The 22,908-nt window shown below is 44.7% G+C and overlaps 1 long non-coding RNA gene across 1 annotated transcript; it reads left to right on the top strand.

Annotated features, from left to right (window-relative positions):
• Nucleotides 1-12,607: 12,607 nt before the first annotated feature.
• LOC138925294 (uncharacterized) lies at nt 12,608-13,377 on the top strand. The gene is made up of 2 exons (XR_011441228.1): nt 12,608-12,761; nt 12,963-13,377. It is a non-coding gene; the product is annotated as an uncharacterized lncRNA (long non-coding RNA).
• Nucleotides 13,378-22,908: the final 9,531 nt, after the last annotated feature.

A 22,908-nucleotide genomic window follows, 5' to 3' on the forward strand; every position in this document is an offset into this window, starting at 1 on the left:
ACGCAGGACTCCTACTTTTGGGGGCACGAGAAGCTTTCCTTTAGATTAAGGTGTACCTTTAAGTAACTGAATCACTAACCAAAAAATTACTCATTTTCAGATCTATTTCCATTCTCCTGTTTACCAAGAAGAAAGCTTTAGGTTACTGTTACTGCGCCCTTAACACCTCTCTCACAGGTGCTATTTTCACTTTTTAACAAAGAAGAGAGCATTTCACAGGCAAAATACCCAGGTAGAATTTAATGACTTTGTTTTCACTGAATTGTTGTTGTTGTTACTTTTTTAGGTTTGTTAAGTGATATGCCAGTAATGTAAGGTTTCCATTCAGAGTAAATTTAATTAAGTAAAAAAAAAAGTGAGTCAATTTAAGGAAATATATTAAATAAAAAAATAATATGGGGGCTGACCCGGTGGTCCAGCATTAAGTTCGCACGTTCCACTTCTCAGCCGTCCAGGGTTCATCGGTTCGGATCTCAGGTGTGGACGTGGCACCGCTTGGCAAGCCATGCTGTGGCAGGCGTCCCACATATAAAGTAGAGGAAGATGGGCATGGATGTTAGGTCAGGGCCAGTCTGCCTCAGCAAAAAGAGGAGGACTGGCACCAGTTAGCTCAGGGCTAATCTTCCTCAAACAAAAATAATTATGATATGGGTGATAATTAGATATGGCACAATTATGAAGATGGTAGAAGGATGACTAAGAATTTGGGACATCAATCTGGTATAATCCTCTAATTTTATGGCTCATGCACAGGTGAAATAGAGAGAGAAGAAATCACCCTTCTTAAGGCCACACATCCATTAGCAGAAGAACAGGAAATACAACCTGAGTCTCCCAGTACCCAATCTGTAGCTCTGTCCACCCTCCCAGGCTGTGTTCCTCAACTTCAACAACAAGGAAGTAGACAGTGCTTGCTCCACGTGGGGGCGGGCAGAGCCTAAAGCAAGAAGCCATAGTGCCCTGAGCTAAGTGCCGACAAAAGAGGACAGCAAGATATTTTGAGATACTAAGCAATGGCCTTCTGTTTCGGGCTGCCAGCTCGCTTCCTCTCCTCAACCCTCTCCTGCCCTGTTTATCACATAGTCCATTCCTCATTGTTTATTTCCTTAAGAAAGAGCTGTGACTGTCCTTTGTTTCTAAACGCTGGTGCTCTTAGGAGAAAGGAGAGAACAATTTGTATAGCCAAAATGTTAGATGATTAGAGGAAAGAGATTCTCTCTGTTGTTCCCTGACTCCCAACTAGAAAGAATTCTCATGGTCCTGGGAATGTTGAAAAATGGAGGAAAAAGCTATGTGGATAAAGATGATGACAGGTCCTAGAGAAGGAGTTTCTGGACTCTGCCTCCCAGGCAGAAGACGCCCTGAAGAGCTCATATTCCTGAAGGGTTTGTGGGAACTGAGAGCAGAGTGTCCCCACTTCTTTGGCAGAGCTACAGGGGGACAACAGGGCCGCCGAGAGGAAACGGCTGTTTGGTACCTCTAGAGAGATAAGGAGCAGGAGAGTATCAAAGAGATTCCTGGACCCCAGGCTGTCACAGAAGCAAAGGAGGGACTAGCTGATGGAAGAGACCAAGCAGATGGGAACGGGGGACAGCCTACCAGTGACCGATAGGGAGAGATTAATGAGGACCCAATGAAATGAGGAGGATCTCAAAGGATAGCTGAATTAGAGGGAAAAAAAACTATGCATATACATTTCACAGCTGATTTGATGAATTAAAGCTCACATTTGATTTAAGAAGTAGGAATAAAGCTGTTTGTGTGCTCAGAGCAGAGAACAGTTTGTTGCTAAATCCATGATTTGGGTCCACTCTTAGAGGATAAATAGCAGAAGGTTTGGGGAAGGAATAGACAGGTAATCAACTAGGGCCCTTTTTAGTAAAGCAAAAGAAAAACTTTCCTAAGAGAAGTTCTAACAAAATGCAGTGGGAATTCAAAGGAAGGAGTGATCGATTCTCTCTGGAGAGCCGAGGGCAGTCTCACAGGGAGAGGTCGTGTTGCCCAGACTCCGACAGGTGAGGAGAGAAAGCTCTGACTCTCAGTTCAGGCTCTGCGGACGCAGATGCCTGGGCGTCTGGGAGGTGAAAATGAACCTTATGTAATGGACTGATGCTCCCTATTTTCTGGCCCACTCTGTGATCCATGCAGAGAAAGGATGACTCCTGAATATTGATCTGGGAATAGATTATGAGGCCATGAGGTATAGGGACTTCAGAGTTCAACAAGCCAGGGCTCAAATCACTGGCCTCTCTGAACCTCAGTTTCCTCACCCAGAGAAGGGGAACCATATACCTACCTTATACAGTTGTTTGGAGAAACTTTAGATAATTGCAGACCTAAAGCCTGGGAAATAGTGCCCGGCATTGAGCCAGGTCCCAGTAGCATTCAGCTTTTCTTCTCTTTCTCCCAGAGAGAAGAGTCTTTTTCTCATCTCCGCATCCTACACCGTGTCAATACAGTGCCTTGACGTAGAAGGGGCAATGAAGAATTTCTTGCTTTGACTTGCTCTGATTTAAAGAGCACGTACAGGTGAAAAACAGAAAGAAAACCAGCCCTGGTGTATCAGCCAACTGTTAGATGAACAGATCAGAGGAAGTTTTCTATTAAGCAGTGCAGTTTTTCTTTCTTTAGCTGTCAGTCAACACAAAGGTAATCCCAGGAATCGAGGCGCTGAAAAGTGAATTCCTGGCTGAACTGATCACAGCAGCCCTGACATCACACAGCCACTGCTTTCCATAATCAATGCCAGAGCTTAGTTTATTCACCTTAGGAGTCCCTCGTGAAATTCCAAACCCGGTACCTGACGGTAACATTTCCCCTAATTGATGCATGTTTGCTCTGGGAATTACATCCTGTTTGATTAATTTTGGTTTGATTTCCCTCCTCCCAGTGCTGTGATTTTCATGGACAGAGCTGTTCTTTTGATGCTTTGCATGTGGTGGAAGGAGACGGATCTATGGGCTCTGAGCTGGGTCCTAACGCCAGCCTCCTGACTGTGGGGGAACTTTCCTTTGGAAAAGACTGGAAGTGACTGCCCTGGTGGATCTTGGTGGGACGTTTTCACGCAGTTTTAGGACGGGAAGGAGAGTAACACAGAGCATCAGACAGTGGGTCAGACAATGTATGTCCAGAATTACAGAGCCATTCTGTGCTGTATTTATAAAATGAGGAAACTGAGGCTCGGAGAGGTAAAAATCACAAACCCAGTAAACAGCGGAGCTTTTGTTCAAGTCTCATGTTCTTTCCTCTCCATGACACTTAAAAAAAAAAAAAAAAAAGACTGGAGTAGTTTTGTAAAACCTTAGTTTTTTTTGAGAAAAAGTTAATTAGCCGTAATTCTACCATTGCCACTCTCAGCTCTCTGATGTATTTCTTGCTGTCTTTTTTCCATTCGCATGTTTTTGGCTAGAGTTTTGTAATTGTACAGTTTGAAGCATTATACTGCCGGTCCTTAAAGAGATATTTTCTTAGAGATAGCTCTGCCAGAGTTCTCAGAATTAAAGATTCACCTCCATTTACTGAACACACAACAATGATTAAGGAAAGTCCGTCTGTGGGGACCTTCCAGCCCCCAGGTCCTTGCAGACCTGGTGCGTTGTTTGCTTGATAACGACTACAGGATACGGAATACTACCCCACCAGGGGAAATAATCCTGTCACTTTCTCTCAAGGATTCCCAAACGGGTAACTCCTCTTCAGGCCTCTTCCCTGGATTTCCTGATTAGCCCATCTTGTGTTGTTTTACATTGCACGTTTGTGTCTCAACGAGAACCTTCAGCTCCTTTTCAGCAAGTACTCTCCTTTATCCGCAGGGTCACAGAAAGCCCTGTGACTCTGGGCCAACTACATAAACTCTCTTAGCCTCGGTTTCCCCAGGTATAAACAAAGGGGTTAATAACACTTATCCTATGGGCCTGGCAGGAGGAATCAGTAAGATAGCATGGGCAGCGGGAGTACAACCACGTCCAAATACGCTCTCAAGAGAAGATTCCGTGTGTGCTCCTGGTTCCCTAGCAGCTCAGAGAACCCCGGGGCACAAAGATCCCCACAGCATTCAGGAGGTGAAGGGACAATGGGCATCTTCTGCCAGCAAACAGCTGCTTTTGCTTTGGAGATGGGGTGAGGAAGGATAGAGTGGAGCCTCAGATGATGGGTGGGGGGACCACTCCCTCCGCATCCAGCAGGAGAGCACCTGGGAAGGACTCAGAGCGAGACACTAGGACTGGCACTGCTGAGGCTGGGAAGCCAGGGGAGACCCCCAAGTGATCTGTCAACCTCCCACTGCTGTAGGGCCCCAGAAACCCGGTGCAGAGGATTAGGCTCTGAGGGTGAAGTAGAGAAGGGCTGTAGTGTGACAGCCACGCAAAAGGCTGGTCTTGAGCAGCTGTGCGAGGAGGGCCAGGAATTGTCCAACACCCCACCTTTCCAGGGAATTCCAGACCAGCTTCAGTAGGGGGAGGGGACCTTAGGCATTTATTGGGCAGGTCCTGGGCCTTGTCTGGCTTTCGCATTTGTTACTCAAGGTTAATACTACAGAAAGGACCGACTTGGTGCTTTGGCATCCCAGCTGTCCTCTGTCCCAGTTCTTGCGCCTACAGTGGCACTCAAAGGGCTGTCAGGGCTCCCTGGCCACAGTCAGACTGCTTATAGGGTCAGAAATATAAGCTCATGCAGTTTGGTGCAGAGCTTAGGAAAAGGAGAAACAACAGTGTTTGAGATTCTTTGGAATGTGCATGTTCATGCTATGGTCAGGAATAAGCAATCCTGAGCTTGAAGACGCTACTCCCATACGCTTAAACCTGCAGATTAGCAGAGTGGTGGAGAGACCCCTGTAGCTCCACCCTTAACAGGACTGGAGGTTAAGGGGAATGGGGAGCAGAGCAGGGAGGACCACTGACCCTGCCCACAGGGAGCTTACACTCTAATTTGAGGAGCCAGTGGTAGGGTTACCACACTTCCTGGTTTGCCCAGGACAGTCTCAACTTATGCCTCTTACCCTGTATGTTTATTAATAGTGACCTATTTCACTCTAAAAACTTTCTTGATTCAAAAAATAAATTAATCGTCACCCTGCTAATATTAGTAAGAAGGTATTCATAAATGAATGTTCTGATGGAGGATAAGCACACCAAATGCTCCGAGGGCTTGGGACAAAGAGGTCATGCTTCTACTTAGGGACCCTCAGGATGCCTGGGAGAGGACTTGCAGCATCCTAGTGAGTGAGATAGCCCAGTGGTCAGGGTCTGTGTGGCGTTTAACCAAGAAGGACTTGACCTCATCTGATATGAGTTCCGGCAGTTGATGCCCAGTACCACTGGTGACAGACCCTTGCGATGAAGCTCTGCCCCATTAGACCTCGGGCTTCCTGTACCCTGGTGCCTGACCAGTTCCAGTGGCTGGTATGGGAAGTTGGCATATGTTGTCCTCCAGGCGCTCAGCTTAATGCACCATCCTTCATGTCTTAAACAAGTTAGCCAGGTTGCAGTATGGGATGGGGTGGGGGAGGGTGGTGATGAGAGTTGGGGGTTGAGATGTGTGTATAGCCATCACCCCTGCTGAGCTGGGCCAGCAGATCTGCTCAAAGCTCATGGGATATGACCGTTTATTTGTCTGTGACACTGAAGATAGTCAGGGCTCCCATTTATTAAGGACAGAGGAGAAAGCAAAGTAAGCATTGTTTCGCTTAATGCAAATCTGAAGTACCCAGGGGAAAAATAACTATATCCTAAGGAACTGGAAAAGTCATGTCGTGTTCTCTGAGAAGGAGGGGAGAGAGGAGAAGCAATAAGTCACATCTCTGAGAGGCAGGCCTGAGGGTAGCATAGAGGGATAATGGATAATGGGAGAACTAAACCCAATGTTGCTTCTCCTAATGCCTTTTTATTCAGTCAGTCAGCCTATCAATCAGTTGACCAATCAATCCATCAGCAAGCACATACTGAGGACCCACTGTGGGCCAGCCCTTAGGACGAGTATAGAAGATACCCAAGACACAGTCCCTCTCATCAATGGGCTCATTCTTCAGCTGGGCAGATGAGTAGAACATGCAGTCCTTGTCTTCTCCAGCCCATACAGATTCAACCATGCTCAGTTCCTGACCCAGTCCCCACTGGGCACGCACTGTGAGTGAAGTCTCAACACCTCCAGCACGCAGGGAAAGGAATTAGTTGCCTTGTCAACAGCCTGAGATCCAGAATGCTTGGGGCTTACCCCAGGCCACCATTTGCCCTTCAGTGGAAGACTACTGCCAACCTCTCCTCAGAGCACAGCTTAGCCTCAGCTTCCATTTCAGCTTGACAGTTTCTGCAGAGGCAGTGGGACTTGTGGGGCAATGGGAGGGCTTTGGAGTCTGGTGGTCTTGGTTTGAATCCTGCCTCTGCCTCTTTCTAGCGGTGCTGATCCAATTCTATAACCCTTTTCTGCAAAAAGATGATAATGGGCCCCTTTAAGGATGTTGTGAGGAATTAATGAGGTAATTGGCTACAGAGCCTAAAACAGAAGAGATTCAACTGATGGTAGTTATTAGTGCTGCTAGTGGTGGTAGCAGTAATGGTAGTGGCCAAGATAGTTGTAGTTGTTTTTGCCACAAGGAATAGATTCCTACTCTAGCGGATGAGGTCTGTTACCGGGTCTATGATCTTCCCAGTTTCTTCCCATTGTGGCCAGATACGTCTTCTTCAGCCAAAATTTGATTTCCTCTCCCAAATAGGCCAATCAGAACATCAACTCTGCTCCTACTTGGTGGTCAATGCTAGCCTTAATCAAACCCGAATTCACCAGGCCTCCTTGGGCATCTTGTTCAGGTCTTTTGGATGACCCAGCTGAGGACCAGGCTTGTAGTTGGCATGGTTCTCCTCAAATGGTCCTACTTCATTCTGTATTTGGTCCTCACCTGCCGGGGTCCAGCCCCAGCATGAACAGGTTCTCCTGAGGGATGGATGGCGTCGGCGAGGGAGGAGGCAATGAGACAAGGAGTTTGGTGTCCAAGTCTAACTTTATTTTGTGTATGTATGATTTATATAGGGCTCAGGGTATGCAAGGATGATTTCATGAAACAATCCCAGTACATATTTTTGGCTCGTGTAAGCGGGTTTTTGCAAGGTAGACAATAGTCCTAAGAGTAATTGATTGCAAGGTAGACAATAGTCCTAAGAGTAATTGATTGTGTGTAGGCCCGGGGGGAGTCAAGCTTCTGTAATTCTTTACTTCAAGGAGGCTACCCCCAGCGGCCTCCTGACTCAATGGGCTGTGGCAACCACTGTCCTCCCAGAGGAGGGGGGCTACAGATTTCTTTGTTCCCTCTCCACTCCCATCGCTTTACCCGACCAAAGGACGGGTCAGAATGTTCTTTCCCTAGAAGATGTTTTTCCCAGAACTTTCCCTAGAATATTGCACTGTATCATTCTCATTCCCAGGGCCTGGCTGACTTCCCCTGAAATAACCCCAGGTGTTGAACAGAGAGAGCAGAAGCAGAAAAGTCAGAAGTACCAGGGAGACTCGTTGCAGGGGCAGCCTGGTAGAATCCCTTGAGGGTCGTCATCTCCCTCCCGGACTGTGTCACATGGCAGAGGCTTAACTTGTAGGCTGATGGCTCCCAGCACTCACCTACTTGTTCTTGTTGCCAGGACCTTTCCCTTCTTCATGACAAAGCTATCTGGTTTAGAACAAATAATTCTATGAAGTCTGCGCCAACTACCAAGACAGTGGCACAGAGGCTGGGTGATGGTCACCTTTGGAAGGAAGCTGAACAGGCAGATTTCTAAGGACATGGAGTTGCTAAATGGGGGTTTGGAATAGTAAATCAAGACAGGGTCCCGGTGTGAGCAATGGTCTGGAAGGAAAACAGCATATTTGGCCATAGTGTGGTCAGAGTAGAGAGAAATAGAGATAGTCTGTCTAGAAGATTTTGAAGGTCAAACAAAGGTGTTTGGATTTACTCCTAGACAAAGGAAAGATGTTGGCATTGAGTATCCATTGGATTTTCCAATACAGAGACAGTCTAAAATAATTTATCTTATAATAGGCTATCCCTATAGCTTACCCAGAGCCAGTTAGCTGGCTAGAGCTGTTGCCTCATGTCCCCCTGTCCTGTATGCTGTTTAGTTCCTGGATCCCATCGTGCCTGGTCAGTTAAGAAGCTCTTCCTCCCTGCCACCTTCCCTCAGCTTCTCTTGAATTTCTTCCCTATTTTTTTAACACACCCTCTAGCAAGATCTCCCTTCACGTGCATAGGTATCTATTTCATTTCTGTCCTTTTCTTCATCACGAACTTTTCCATGTAGATTTTTCCCACTCTCTCTATGAACCAGAGACGTCAGACACGGTTGATTAAAATTTTATATCATCCTTGCTTTTCCGTAAGGAAACGTGATTGCCTGCCAAACCCAATTCGTTGAGTTCTACAGATTTTCTTGATTAACTTTTCAGGTTTATATCATGACCACATCATGTTCTCAATGATTAAAGAAAATTTATTTTAGGAAAGATTTCATTCAACTTTACAAATATACTGCATTTTTCAATATGTTAGGAATTGAGGGACCGGCTACACTGAAACCTGATTGAAATTATTTTGGCCCCACTGAGATGTTTAGGCCACAAAATCCTGGAGCCTGACCCTTCATTCTAACTCCAGACTACAGGTAGAAGTTTGAATATTGCCTCTGAAATAACCATAACTTCTGAATCCCAAGTCAAGACACAGAGTCTAAAAGAAAAGACATCGTTTCTCTTAGTTTTTACAGTTATTTTTATTAAAATAAGTTGTATTTAACTAAACACTTAGTGGTACTTCTTTATCAAAAATAATTAATTGTTATATGAAATTGAAGCCCTCCTGGGAAGTTCATGCTCAAGGTCACACACGGGAGATACCTGCCTCACTACTCCGTCTCTGCACACATGTCAATCTCTCCCTGGCCGTGCAATGTTGGAGGTTCTTGAGGCTTTCTCCATGGTTCTCTTCTATCCTTATTCTTTGGTCTTGGACTAAGCAATCTTATCCACACATATGGCTTCAATTACCATCTATTTCCTGATGTGAGTCATTTATCGTTTTTCAATTTTTAACAATTGCCCTGCATCCTAAAACCTTCCTATTGGAGGAACATTCCACAGTCTAGGTCTTGATAGCATGGAACTTTCTGCTTCCACAACAGAGGCTGGATGGGAGCAGCACAGAGTTCTGCACTGTGCAACTCTGAGGGGTTCTCATTTTCATTGTAATATCCATGAGGGGCTATGCACTGCGTGATGCTGGAGAGCACCAGTTACACTATGAGCTATGAGGAGTTGAGTTCTGTCAAACTTTAGGACATGCCATTTGCTAAAGACTGAATCTTTGTGTCCCCATAAAACCTGTATGTTGAAATCTAATCCCCACTGTTATGGTATTTGAAGATAGGGTTTTAGGGAGGTGATTAAGTCATGAGAATGGAGCCCTCATGGATAGGATTAGCTCCCTAATAAAAGAGATCCCAGAGAGCTCCCCTGTCCCTTCCACCACATGAGGGTACAGCGAGAATACAGCCACCTATGAACCAAGAAGTGGGCCCTCATTAGACCTCAAAACTTCTGGCACCTTGATCTTGGACTTCCAAGCCTCCAGAACTGTGAGAAAAAAACAGTTGTTGTTTATAGGGCACCAAGTCTATGATATTTTTGTTATAGCTACCTGAACAGACTAAGACACCATCAACATAAAACATGAGCGTGTACTCTAGATTTGAGGAATTCTGTGGCCCTGAGCAGATGCTCCAACCCACTGCTTCCTGGCAGTTAGGATATGGATGTGTGACTAAAACTTGGCTAATAGTATGTTCTCACCCAATGCTTTGAATCTCAACAAAGTGATGCAAAAATGCAAGGCAGTGGAGAACGCAATGGTTGAACTGCATGTTAATCCCACCCAGTGGTAGCAGCACTGGGACCCAGGGTCTAGCAGCAGCAACAGGGTCCAGTGGCAGTGCTGTCTAGCAGGGGTGGTAACTGGCAGCTGTGCCACTGGTGATATCTTAACAAGCCTGATGCCGACTCCCTTTGGCTGTGGTTTCTGCTGCTGGTCTCCTTTCCTTCCTGCCCATTGAGCAGGACCAGGTCTATAACCTTTCTGTTGATTCTGTGGCCTATGTGGTTTATCTTTCAATGAATTCCTTTACGTTTAAATCAGATAAAATTGGTTTGCAACTGAGAACCTGGGAACAGAAATTGGTAATAGAAAGACACATATGTGGGTGTAGTTGTTTTCTACTGCTGCAGAACAAATTCCTACAAAGTGAGCGGCCTCAAATAACACATATTTATTATCTCACAGTTTCTGTAGCTCAAAAGTCTGAGCGTGGCTTATCCGGGTTCTTTGCTTCAGGGTTTCATCAGGCTGTAATCCAGGTGCTGGCCAGGGCCAGGCTCTCATCAGACGCCCAACTGGAGAAGAATCTGCTTCCAAACCCATATTCAGGCTGTTGACAGAATTCACTTCCTTGCACCTGCGGAACTCATGCAGCGTTGCTTCTTCGATGCCCATGAGAGAGAGAGAGCACTCCAGTCGTTGACATGGATACATACATATGTATAGTATATATAGTGTATTGTAACATAATCATGAGGTGATAGCCCATCATATTTGCTGTATAAGGTAATCTTATCATGGGACTGGCATCTCGTCACCTTTGCCATGGTCTATTGGTTGGACATCACAGCTCCTGCCAACAAAGATGTGAACATCATGTAATCATTGGGGCATCATGTTTGGATCTGTCCACCACAGTGGGAAAGATTCTTTTGGCTATCAGGCTTGGCCAGCATCAAAGGCATTAAAAACCTTTGTCAGTATTCAAGGATGGAAAACTTGGAGGCTCACCTCACATAGGTGCAAAGCAGTTATCACTTGTAGTCATCCACAGTAACCTGGCCACCAAGGGCAAAGCTTTGAAAACCATCTTGCCACTGTCACACAAAGGCAACAGGACAAAGGGAAATGATAGTGGAGGGGAATGGCCATTTCTGAAAGCACTGGATTGCTTAATGAAAGAGAATGACATCTCAAATCCTAAACTCTTGGCTTAGAATTTACCTGGGAACATTATATGACTGTGCTTTAAAAAAAAAATATCTTGGGGGCTGGCCTGGTGGCATGGTGGTTGAGTTTGCATGCTCCACATGAGCAGCCCAGGGTTTGTGGGTTTGGATCCCAGGCATGGGCCTACACACTGCTCATCAAGCCACACTGTGGTGGCATCCCACATACAAAATAGAGGAAGATTGGCACAGATGTTAGCTCAGGGACAGTCTTCCTCACAAAAAAAAAAAGGATATATATATATATATATATATATATATATATATATATATATATATCTTGGAGAGTCACAGGGCAAATAACCAAAATTGAAGATGGCTGTATCAAGTGAATGCGGATCAGCTCTTGTGTCACAGTTAAGGAACTGATCAGTAAAGATTGAGGCTCTAAGAATAAGACAGGGATTTGTCAGAGGATTCAGAAATCTTGAAATTGCCCATAATATCTGTTAGCCACTGTCCTTCCTTGGCCCATCAAGCATCCTTTTCTCCTTGTCCCATGAGGCTATTTCTGCTCTACTTTTAGATTTTCTAAAAGGAATGAAGTTGTCCTCATTTACCACCAACCTTTGCTGTAGGCATGTAACCAGCCTTAGATCCTAACGTGGCCCCAGAGTCCAATTACAAATCAAACCTGGGAGGAGATTTACTAGCCTCTGGCCACACACACACACACACACGCACGCACGCACGCGAACAAAAGTCCAAGATATCTTTAGGAAACCAGAGTCTCATTCTTCTCACTTCCTCTGATTGATTAAAATTTTAAAATATAACTGCCTGAAAGCGGTGATAGTGAACAGGCTCCCGCATACACAGGCAAAGGGGCCTTAACTTTGCATAAACTTTCTGGATAATTTGGTAAAATGCATCAAACAATTTAAAAATGTTTATACTCTTTGAGTTAGTAATTCCATTTCTAAAAATAAATGCTAAGGATATAATAATGCAAATGTGTAGAGATTTAGCTACAATAATGTTCATCATATTATTAAAATGGCAGAAAATTGGATCAACCTAAATTTCCAAGGAAGATATTAGTTGAATAAATTTTGGTATATTTACGCAGTTGAAATTCTTTACAGCTATTAAAACATTACTATGGAAGAATATTTATTGGTATGGAAAGATTATTATATTTTTAAGATAATTCAACAGGTTATAAATAGCACGCACAGTATGATTACTTATATTTGTGTGTGTGTGAGAAAGAAAGAGGAGAGAGAGAAGTAAGTTTGAACATATTAACACCAAAATGTTCACAGTGGTTATTTTCAAGAAAAATATTATTAGTGATTTGTATTTTCTACTTTTTCCTTATGTTTATTTCTAAATATTTCCAGGGAATTTGTGTCACTTTTGTGCAAGGAATAAAAATAATTGGAGCCACCCAAAGTCTCCTTCTGCCAGATAGATGGTCAACCTGTTCGTACTCTGATGTTGCCTAGGCTGCGAAGAGAGCCTTTCTGACGCTCATTCCAACCAAGACGTTTATCTTACAAACGAGCAAGGAGAGGTCCACAGAGAGACTCCCAGAGCAAGTCAGAACATCCGGAAGAAACACGTTCCAGAACCTCTGTGACCTCACGAAGTTTCTTTCTCTCGGAGATGTTTTCTAAAACAACAAAAGGCCAACAGAGATCATTTCAGCTTGTGGTCTTCAAAGTGTGATTTCAGGACTTGAGGTGACAGGGGAGAGGCCTCAGGGACTGTGGGGGCGGCAGGGGGTAGGTGAAGCCTGGTCTACTTCGGTTCTCTGCTCTGAGCTGCCTCAAAAGCAGCTGCATTTTGTATTAGAGTTCTAGGGAGGAACAAAACCAGTAGGAGATATATATGTATATATGATTTATATATATATGTGTGTGTATGTGTGTGATTTATCATAGGGAATCAGCTCACACGATTACAGAGGCTGAGAAGTTCAGACCAGGGGAGCCGATGATGCATCCCCAGTCCGAATCTGAAGGCCTGAGACCAAGGAGAGCCGATGGTGTCAGGTCCAGTCTGAGTCCAAGTCCGAAGGCAGGAGGAGGCCAATGTCCCAGCTCAAAGCCAGTCGTGCAGGAAGAGAGAATTCTTTCTTTCTCGGCCTTTCATTGTATTCAGGCCTTCGCCAGATTGGACAAGGCTCACCCACGTTAGGGAGGGTGATCTGCGTTACTTGGTCTACCAACTCAAATGTTGATCTCATCCAAAAACGCCCTCACAGACACACCCAAGAATAACGTTTAACCAAATATCTGAGCACCGCGTGGCCCAGTTGGGTCGACAGATAAAATTAACCATCACACGTGTGTAACATTTGATTGTTTTATTTTAATTGTGGTAAACATAGTGTTCTTTTCCGTCCACTAGTTAATGTGATCTCTAATTCGTATCACTTAGGATACTTTAGGTGGCTACTACCAGTAAATCTAACTCAAAATATTGTAAAATGGAAATTTATTGGCTTTCTTAATTATGAAGCCAAGCTGTGGGGTGGGCTTCAGGCACTGTTCAATCAAGCATTCAGTGTGGTTTCTCTGATATACACTTGGCTTTTTTCCTTCTTTATTTACTGGCTTCTTTCTCGGCCTGATCATCTTCTTACTTACTTCCGGGGAGAAACAGCACATCGATCCTCTACCCCCCCCACCCCCCCCCACCCGGCCCCATGCCAACCATCAGATGGAATTCCTGATGCTCACTCTGATTAGACCATCTCAGAGCCAATCATTGTAGCCACTGGAGTGTCAGGCACCATTCGGTTTAGGCATCATTTTGGAAAAGAGTGGATCGGGTTACCTGATTGTCTTAGGCCAGCAGACCATGGTCACAGGCCGAATTCATCCTGCTGCCTGCTTTTGTAAATAAAGTTTTATTGGAACACAGCCAGACCCTTTTGTTTACTTATCACCTATGGCGGCCTTCATGATATAGCAGCAGAGTTGAGTAGTTGTGACCGTCTGGCTCACAAAGCCTAAAATGGTTACTATCTGACATTTTACAGAAAAGTTTGCTGGTCCCTTGCTTAGACTGATCAGGCCCTGCTCCTGGAGCTGGGGTGCACTCAATCCCATCCAAACCCTAAAGCTGCCATGGACCAGGGAGAGTGGATATAGTGGAGAAAACCTGTATTCTACGCTCTACGAGCCATAACAATAATTTCTTTCCTGATGTTTATGTTGATGGACGATCCTTCTAGTCCACCTTCTGCTGCCTTTTCTCATCACCATAGAGCAGGCTGTGTTGCAAGGTTCTCTCACTCCACAGTCCTAGTTGGGGTTCAGGGTAGCCCCTAGCAAATTCTGCTCCTACCCCACCTCCATCCTATCCTCTCCCAGTGTTGTCCTTCTCTGGATCTTCTGTTTATCTAGACTGCTCTGCTCAAGTGCCAGGAAGTGCTGCTGAAAGTAAGGCAAACTCAGCTGGAGCCACCCAGCCTTTCCTCCTTGCGGGATGGCTCTGGGGACACCCAGCTACCCAACATGCTCCAGCAGAGCCCTGCTAAGTGTGCCACCACTTTGCTGCCAATGCTTTCACACATTCAGACACTCTTTCCCTCTCCAAAACTACTGTACCTGCTCTCTTATGGTGGTGACAATAATGACTAGTATTTGTTGCCTACTAGCCTGAGCATATATATGCCTTATCACTTAATCTTCACAAATTTCTGAGAAGTAAGCCTTATTTACAAACACCCATTTTAGAGATGAAGAAACTGAAGCTTAGCAGGATTTAATAATTTTCCCATAGTCATCATTTAGTAAGGGATGGAACGAGGATTTGGACCCCGGTCTGACTGAATCCATGTGCTGAGTACTTAGCCACTGTACTGCACTGCTCCTTGTTTCTGTTCACAAAAGCATCTGTCTCCAAGAGCTGCACCTGGATCCTACCTGGTTTCTTCCCATCTCTCCCTCAAGGAAGCTAGGAAACTAGACTCACGCCATCCTGTTTTTTTCTGTTGGGTTCTGATGTTGTCTTCTCCTCCAGATTCAAGGACATTCAGGCAAATAGACTAAACCTCCTTGAACTAGAACTAGGCTATGCCTTTGGAGACCTTGATTTATGGACAGCCAAATGAGGGAGAAAGAGTCGACCAAGGTAGCCTTAGAGTGGCTCAACAACAGGTCCTCAGTGTCTATACTCTTTCATGCCCCAGTATTCCCTTCTTCTAGCAGGAGAGAAGCCCCAGCCCCGGCTGTCCTGGGGAGGACTCCCACATTGGGCCCACAGGCAGATGGCTGAGGCACGTCAGGTTCTCCAGAGAAACAGAACATATATGTGTGTATATGTATCTCCATCTCTATGTCACCTCTATCTCTTTATCTTTCTATATAGGATATATAAACAGGTATAGACTACATGGAATATAGATGTAGATATAGAGAGAGATTTATTATGGGGAATTGGTGCATGTGATTATAGAGGCTGAGAAATGGCGCCGTCTGCCCCTGCGAGCTGGAGGCCCGGGAAAGCTGGTGGTGGAGTTCCAGCCTGAGTCTGAGGGCCTGAGAACCTGGGGAGCTGGTGTGTAAATCCTAGTGCGAGGGCAGGAGAAGACGGATGTCCCAGCTGGAGCAGGCGGGAAGGAAGGGAGCAAAGCCTCCTTCCCTCCTCTTTTTGCTCTGTTCAGGCCCTCAGAGAATCCAGTGACGCCAACTCGCACTGGGCAGGGCAATCTGCTGCTCTGAGACCACGATTCAAATGCTCATCCCATCGGAAACATCCTCCTAGACACACACGGAAATGATGTTTAATTCTGACATTCTGTGGTCCCGTCAAGTGGACACATGAAATGAACCATCACAGACCTGTGGGTTACATAAAATGCACGAAAATGAGGCTCAGAGAAGCTAATTCTTGCTCCATGTGCACAATGAGTTAGTGACAAAGCAGGAAAGCAGCATACCATAATGATTGACAGCATGGGTGTTCTGTTCAGATCCACTTTTGAATCCCAGCTCTGTTATTCTCTAGCTACACAAACTGGCAAGATACCCTAGTTCCCTAGGTCTCTGTTTCCTTATCTTTAAAATGGGGATAACAGTAATATCTACCACGTGGGCTTATTGGGAAGACCAAGTGAGGTAAACACATAGATTCTTCCCCTTAGTGCCAGGCACATAATACGTGCTTATTAAATACTAGCCTCAATTAGAAGCTGGGTCCTCACATGCCGTCGAGGGCTCTTTCCATTCTCTGGGCACTCTCCTTGGTCGAGGTCGTCCACACCTCTCATTTTCCTCCCCTGGCTCACCATGGGGTGCAGCCTTGTACCGCCCTTGAGTGTCTCCTTGAATTTTCTGGCTCTGCCTCTGAGCTCAGCCTGGCATTCTGATGACACCAATTGCCCAGCATGGCTTCCATTAACTGTAAGCTTTGCCCTCTCCTCCTTCAGAAAGACCCTGTGCCCTGGGAAATGAATGTCAAAACACCAGACCTGTTGCAAAGGGCTTTCTTTCCCCTTCACTTAAGAGTCCTCAGAGGTCAAAAGAAAATAGATTTAAATGTTTCCCAGTCAAGTGCAGCTCTCACACGGCTCCACAATGGACCCACCGTGGGAGCTTTTTACACCTTCCCCAGCCTCTGTCTGCAAATTGATCTAATATTGACTTCCCTGGGGTCTGCCTCAAGTCATTGTAGTCAAGAATAGCAGAGTGCATCTGCCATTAGTTGTGATTAGTGGGTAAAACTACTTTTTTTTTTTAGAAGGTGAAGGAAAAAGGAGTTTCTCCTTGGAGAAAAGAATTGAGTGGAACATTCAGTCTGCCTCTTTTTCCCCTGGGTTTGCAAGGCGTGATTGATGAAGTCAGCTCTCAGTAAAACCTATAACCGAATGGACAAATATCTAAAAATAAGTTCAAAGAGGGACAGAGAGAAGAAAAGGCTTTGGCCATAAACCATTCATAGGATTTGCCACACGAGCAGAATAGAAACAAGGCGGCCACTTTCTCAGAATCCTGAGCCACCACAGCACAAGCAAAAGCCCCTCATTCCTCGTGTTACAGATGGGTAGACTGAGGCTCAGAGAGGTAGCATCAGCTGGGCTGTGTGATTCTTTCCACTCCCAAGCTAGGAAGCTTGGCCCTGCACTGAACTTGCTCCATCACTCTGTAAACTGTGAACCTGACACGTGCCACAGGTATTTTCTGATGCTGTTTCCCTTGGAAATAGATCTAGAACACTGATCTCCCTGGGTTATTGGGAAGATTACAGAAAACATGAACGGAAATGTGCCCGGGAGAATCTGACACCTGCACATCATAGGCTGACAGCAGGTGTGTCCTGAATCTGGATCAAGCATACTTTTTGGTGGAGGTGACAGGGATTATCTGCTATTTTGGATTCCTTATGATACCTCTCTCCTCTCTGGAATGCATCTGCATTTTCCCATTGCATTTCGAGAACCCACAGGTACTCAGAACATTTATTGATTGCTTGAGTCGCCCGGGTTATTGTCCCTGCTTCTGCCAGTGCCCACAGCTGACCTTACGTGGTTAAGGCTCCTCTGTACTGGCTGAGTCAGAAGATGGAAAAGACAGCTTTAATACTTGAGTTTTCTGTAGTCCTAGTTTCCTCACCACGACCCTGTAAGGTGAGTAGGGCCGATAGCATCCTCAGCATTAATTTTTATGGATGAAACTTGAGATTCAGAAATTTTATTAAATTGTTTATGGTCACACAGCAGTTGGATGGAAGAGCAGGAGCTAAAATGTGAGCTTCCTGAGTACCTGTCCAAGGGTATTTCCACCACAAACAGATCAGGAAAGAGCGGCTTGCGTGCAGCCACCCCCAGCTGGTGATCTGTGGCCTAGTCTAAATGTCATTGCCAATGGGCAGATCAAAGTGAAATATTAGCTGTCAAAGTGCAATGTATTTGTAAACAGGAAGGCTAATTAGGTTAATGGAACCTCACATGGAGCTGATATTTTATAGTTTCTAAAATGCTCTCAAATGTATTATCTCACTTGATCTTAGACACAGGCCTGAGGGTAAGTTTAATGTTATAATTATTCCCATTTGCTGTTGCAAAAAATGAGCCTCGGAGTGGTGAAATGACTTGTTCAAGAGCACATGGACAAAAAAATGTTGGCGTCTATACTTGAATACTGTTCTGTCAATTCTATCATCTTTGCGCAAAACTAAACTGTATCCAGCAGTGTACATGTAACTTATTTTTAGTAATAACCTTCAATAAAGTTATTTATTTAATAAATATTTATTCAGTTGCTATCATGTGCCAAAGCCTGTGCTAGTTGGAGTGTGATTAAATCGTTAATTAAATAAGCCAATGCACTAAATGTGTAAATTGTGTTGATTAAATAAAAAATACATTACTAGGTTATTTTTGCAAAAATGAGATAAATAACAAATTGTCTCCCCTTTCACTTCCTAGGTCTTGTGTTTTCTTGCTCTTTAGCAGCATCTGTCTGTTGACTCCTTAATAGCTTCCTTCCTGCATGTGCCTGAAGCCAGGGATGCTCGACGCAAAGAGAGAGGGTCCACTCTGAACACCCATTCAGGTTCTGCTTTCCCCTCTCTGCCTCTAACCCCCACTTCCCTGTGACTCCCCTGGGGGCTGTTCAGCTGTGTTCTTTCTCTCCAGTCCTTCTGTGTTGATGGCCTGGCTCTGATTCACTCTCTCCTCAGGATACGGACTCCTGATCGCCCCTCTTGACTCTATGTCCTAGCCACCCGGCTCTACGGCAGAGTTACCTAACTTGGCCAAACCTCAGTTTTCCTCATCTCTACGTTGGGGTAATAATACCTACCTCATAGGATTCTAAGGAGGATTAAACGGGTTCATACATGTAAAGTGCTTAGAATAAGTGTTCTATAAACTCTAGCCATTCATATTTCTACTATAACCTTCAGATAAGTGATAGCTCTCCCTCATGCCTTCCTGGATCTTAGACGCAGGCGGGGTGCAGCACATACCCCCTGCTTATCTGAGAGGGAATCTGCACAGGATCCATGAGTACCATTAGTAGCTATACTTTCCAGAACTGGCCTATGTGTCGTGGAATTGCTCATATATGGGTTAAGAGCCCCTCTTGACCTCTTGTGTTCAAAGCCCCCTAGAAGCAACCTCGGGTGCTCACGCTCATGGCTCTTACACCAGATCTCACCTTCCCCTTCCCCATTAGAGACGTTCCCTGGGGGCCTATTTGCTCAGGGCTTCGGCTCCTGGATCTCTTGGGTACAGCCAGCCCGTTAGAAACGTGTAGGACATTCCCGACCTCTGCAAGCCTACTGGGGTTAGAGGGGACATGGCGGTGGTGAGGGCACAGCTCTGCTTCCTTAGATGGGTTGCTTTTTTGTTACACATCCAAGTTTATAAGGAGATGCAATTGAAGCTGCCATTATGTTTAAAAAAATCAAGACACTCAGTTATGAAACATAGAACATATAATTAACTTTATTGAGCAGAACAAAGCATTTTATAAAAACTCACTCAGACTGAATTAATATAAGGATACTTAGCATAATGTGTATAGTTTAAATTACCGCCTACTAATCATCAAGCAGTTGAGTAGTAAAGTTGTTAGACTTTCAATTTGCAAACAAGTAGAAGAAGGAAAGGCCTATTTTTACTTTCCGATGATTAGATAGAGCACACATTTGTCCAACTGTGGTGAGGGTTCAGAGCAGAGAGCCAGGGTTCTGCTCTGAGTCTTGTCATCTCTGGCATTGTTCTGCACGTCATGGTTCAGGTCCACTTTGTGGTATTAGTCAATCTGGCTTCCCGACCCAAGCAGCCACTCTCTCCTCACTCCTGAGGTCACCTCAACCTCACTAGGAGCAAAGCTCCCTTGCCAGCCACATCCTGAGACCAACTCTGATTCCCGATGAGAGATATTTCAAGCGCCATAATTCCATGGCTCAGGCTAACTGCTTGGACTCAGCTTCAAGTTACCCTTCCTACCTGCTGACATGTCTCCTTACACTGCAGGGCCACCCTCATGGATTCCCGTGGACTTCTGATTCCAGGGGCACCACTGTAAGAGTCTTCCTGCTTGATCTCCATTTCTGCCTTCTTCATAGGAAGAAGTTCCCAGATCCTTTTTCTTTTCAGGAAGAACACAAGGGGTGAAAGTGTTACATTTATCCTGTCTTGTTGGAGACAGAGTGGGAAAGACTTGGCATCAAGTGGATGGAGTCTCAGCTTGGGCACTGACCATTCAAGTGAACTTGAATAAGTGTGTCAGAATCAGGGAATCAGTTAGGAATCTTGGTTACAAGTGACAGAAAATACTGCTCATACTGGCTTGAGAAACAGAGGGGAATTTTTCATCGTATAATGGAAAGTCTAAAAGCAGGTCTTGCTTAGCTTCAGCTGGGTCTATATGATGTCCTTGAGATTTGAACTTCTCTTTGTCCCTCCTCTCTGCCATATGCTCTGATGACTCCTGTTTCAGGTGGACTTGTCTCTCACGGATGGCTGAAATTGCTCCTCATCTTATACCCTCTCAGCATAGCTGTCTCATTGGCTCTAATTTGGTTTCATCTGCCTATCTATGAGCCGTGGCCAGACTTCCTAATGCACTGATTGACTTAGGCCAGTGTCCTAATCTACAAAATGGGCATTGGACTTGAACACGTATGTCAAACTTATTCAGGGATCCAGTGATTGTGCAGAACCCCTTTAGGGACTACCACGGGGGCAGGGATGAGTTCTTGGCTTTTGGGATGAGACTGGCCAAAGCTCCCTATCCTTCACCCTTGTTTTAATCATCAGGTGTTATTTCATCAGTTTTTGATGTTGGAATTTTTAATAAATGCATCAGTTAGCTTTTGCTGCATAACAAAATGTGCCAAAGCATAGTGGCTTAAACAATAGTAATTTGTTTAGTTCGTGATACTAAAGATCAGCAATTGTGCTGGGCTCAGCTGGGTGGTACTTCTGGTTATCTCAGCAGGACTCCCTCAAGAGACTGAGGGCAGCTGGTTGGTCAGCTTATGATGGCCTTGACTAAGATGGCTGGGGTGATTGGACTTCTCTTTACATGACTATTTTCCTCCAGGAGGTTAGCCTGGGCTTATTTATGTGGTGATCTCAGGGTTCCAAAGAGCAGAAGAATAGGACAAACTGCAATGAGGAAGTGCTTTCCAAGAGTCTGCTTGCATCATATTTGCCAACATCCCACTGGTCTAAAGAAGTAACAGGGCCAAACCGAGATTTAAGGAGCAGAGACACAGACTCTATCTCTTGGGAGGAAAAACAGCAAAGTCTCTGTACAAAAGGCACGCAGGCATGGACTGAAAGAATTTCTGGCCATTTTTGCTGTCCACCAAGAGGAACTTGAACATTTTAAGAAAGAGCACCATATTTTTAAGAGTTTGAGAACTCCGACCAGAGCATCTCTAAGAGCCTTTCTGAAATGACTTTCTCTAAATTTGATTACTCATGTAATTCTGGACCTTACTACTTGTCCAGATTTTCCAACCTCTCTCTCTGCCTTTCCAAGAATATCTGCCGTTAGCTTGGGGACCCAAAATATCAAGGCCAATTAGTCTGGTCCAGGTCTGTGACCTAGTTCAGTGTAAGCCTCCAGTTCATGCATACAGTAGGAAACTTGTTAATTTATAACTTGCCCCACTTTAAAAGTTCCAATCTTAACTTGAGCCAGATTTTATGTTTTTTTTAAACTGAGGTCTTTGATGTATAGGCAAGAGCTTCGCATCTTAAATAAATAACAGGTCAAATTCATATTTAGAGATATGAACCAGGAGCAGCACAGTTTTTATTACTAAGACCTACTTTATGCCGGTTTCTAAATTAGAAACCCTTCCAAGGAGCCTGCGGCTTCCTCCTTTTCATGACTTAGAAAGACTCTCCGTGAGTATCCCCGACACACTCATCTATCCCTCAGCCTGGCAACCTGTGGCTTAGCCACCCTGAGCTGTGCAGAGTCCTCTGAATGTCGCATGCTCTTATTGTTTCCTAGCCTTTCTTTATGCTTTTTCCTCTGCCTCCAACACCTTCCCAGTACTCCCTTGGGTCCCCTTCATCTGAACATGGCATTCATGTTCTCAAGGTCCTAGCGTATACGTTACCTCCTCCAATTAACCTTACTGACTTAACACTCCACCAAGACCCTTTCTCTGTGTCATCCTGACACCCCATACTCAGCTGGTTAGAGCACTTGTAAATTGCTGAAGCACTGTACCATAACTGCCTCTTTTCTTAACTCTATTCCTCTCTACTCTGTGAACTTCCAGAGACAGGGACTCGTTCACGGCTATTCTGACAGGGTTTGACATACAGCAGGCAGCCAGTTGATATTTGTTGATTGAATTATATCTCTTTCTTTCAGTTATGAGTTTCCCTCATTTTCAGGAGAGAGAGCCAATATATTAATTAATAATAATAATAATAGCAGCCAACAGGTATTGAGGACTTACTAGACACTTTACTATATACGTTATTTGTATTATCTCATTTAATCTGCCTAAAGTCTCTATAAGGTAAGTATTTCTATTATCATCCTTAATTTAGAAGTGAGGAAACTGAAGCACAGAGTAATGAAATTACCTAAAGACACATAGTTTATCAGTTATGATGCCTCTGACTGCAAGTATCAGAAATCCAAAAATAAAATGATTTTAAAAATAAGGATGGCTTCTTTTCTCATTTAACATCAAGTTCCCCCAAATGACAGCTTCACGGGACTGGGTAATTCAGCAGATTAACGAATTCATCCAGGATCCGGCTCTTTCTATCTTTTTGTTCTACCTTCCTCTTTGTCAGACCCATCCTCAGGCTAACTCATCTCATGAGAGCCATAGTTCCAGGCCTCACGCTCACCCAGAATGTATCCAAAAAGAAGAGAAGAGATGTGTCTC

The sequence above is a fragment of the Equus caballus genome, chromosome 7 (genome assembly GCF_041296265.1).
Source record: "Equus caballus isolate H_3958 breed thoroughbred chromosome 7, TB-T2T, whole genome shotgun sequence".
In the NCBI taxonomy this organism is placed as follows: domain Eukaryota; kingdom Metazoa; phylum Chordata; class Mammalia; order Perissodactyla; family Equidae; genus Equus; species Equus caballus.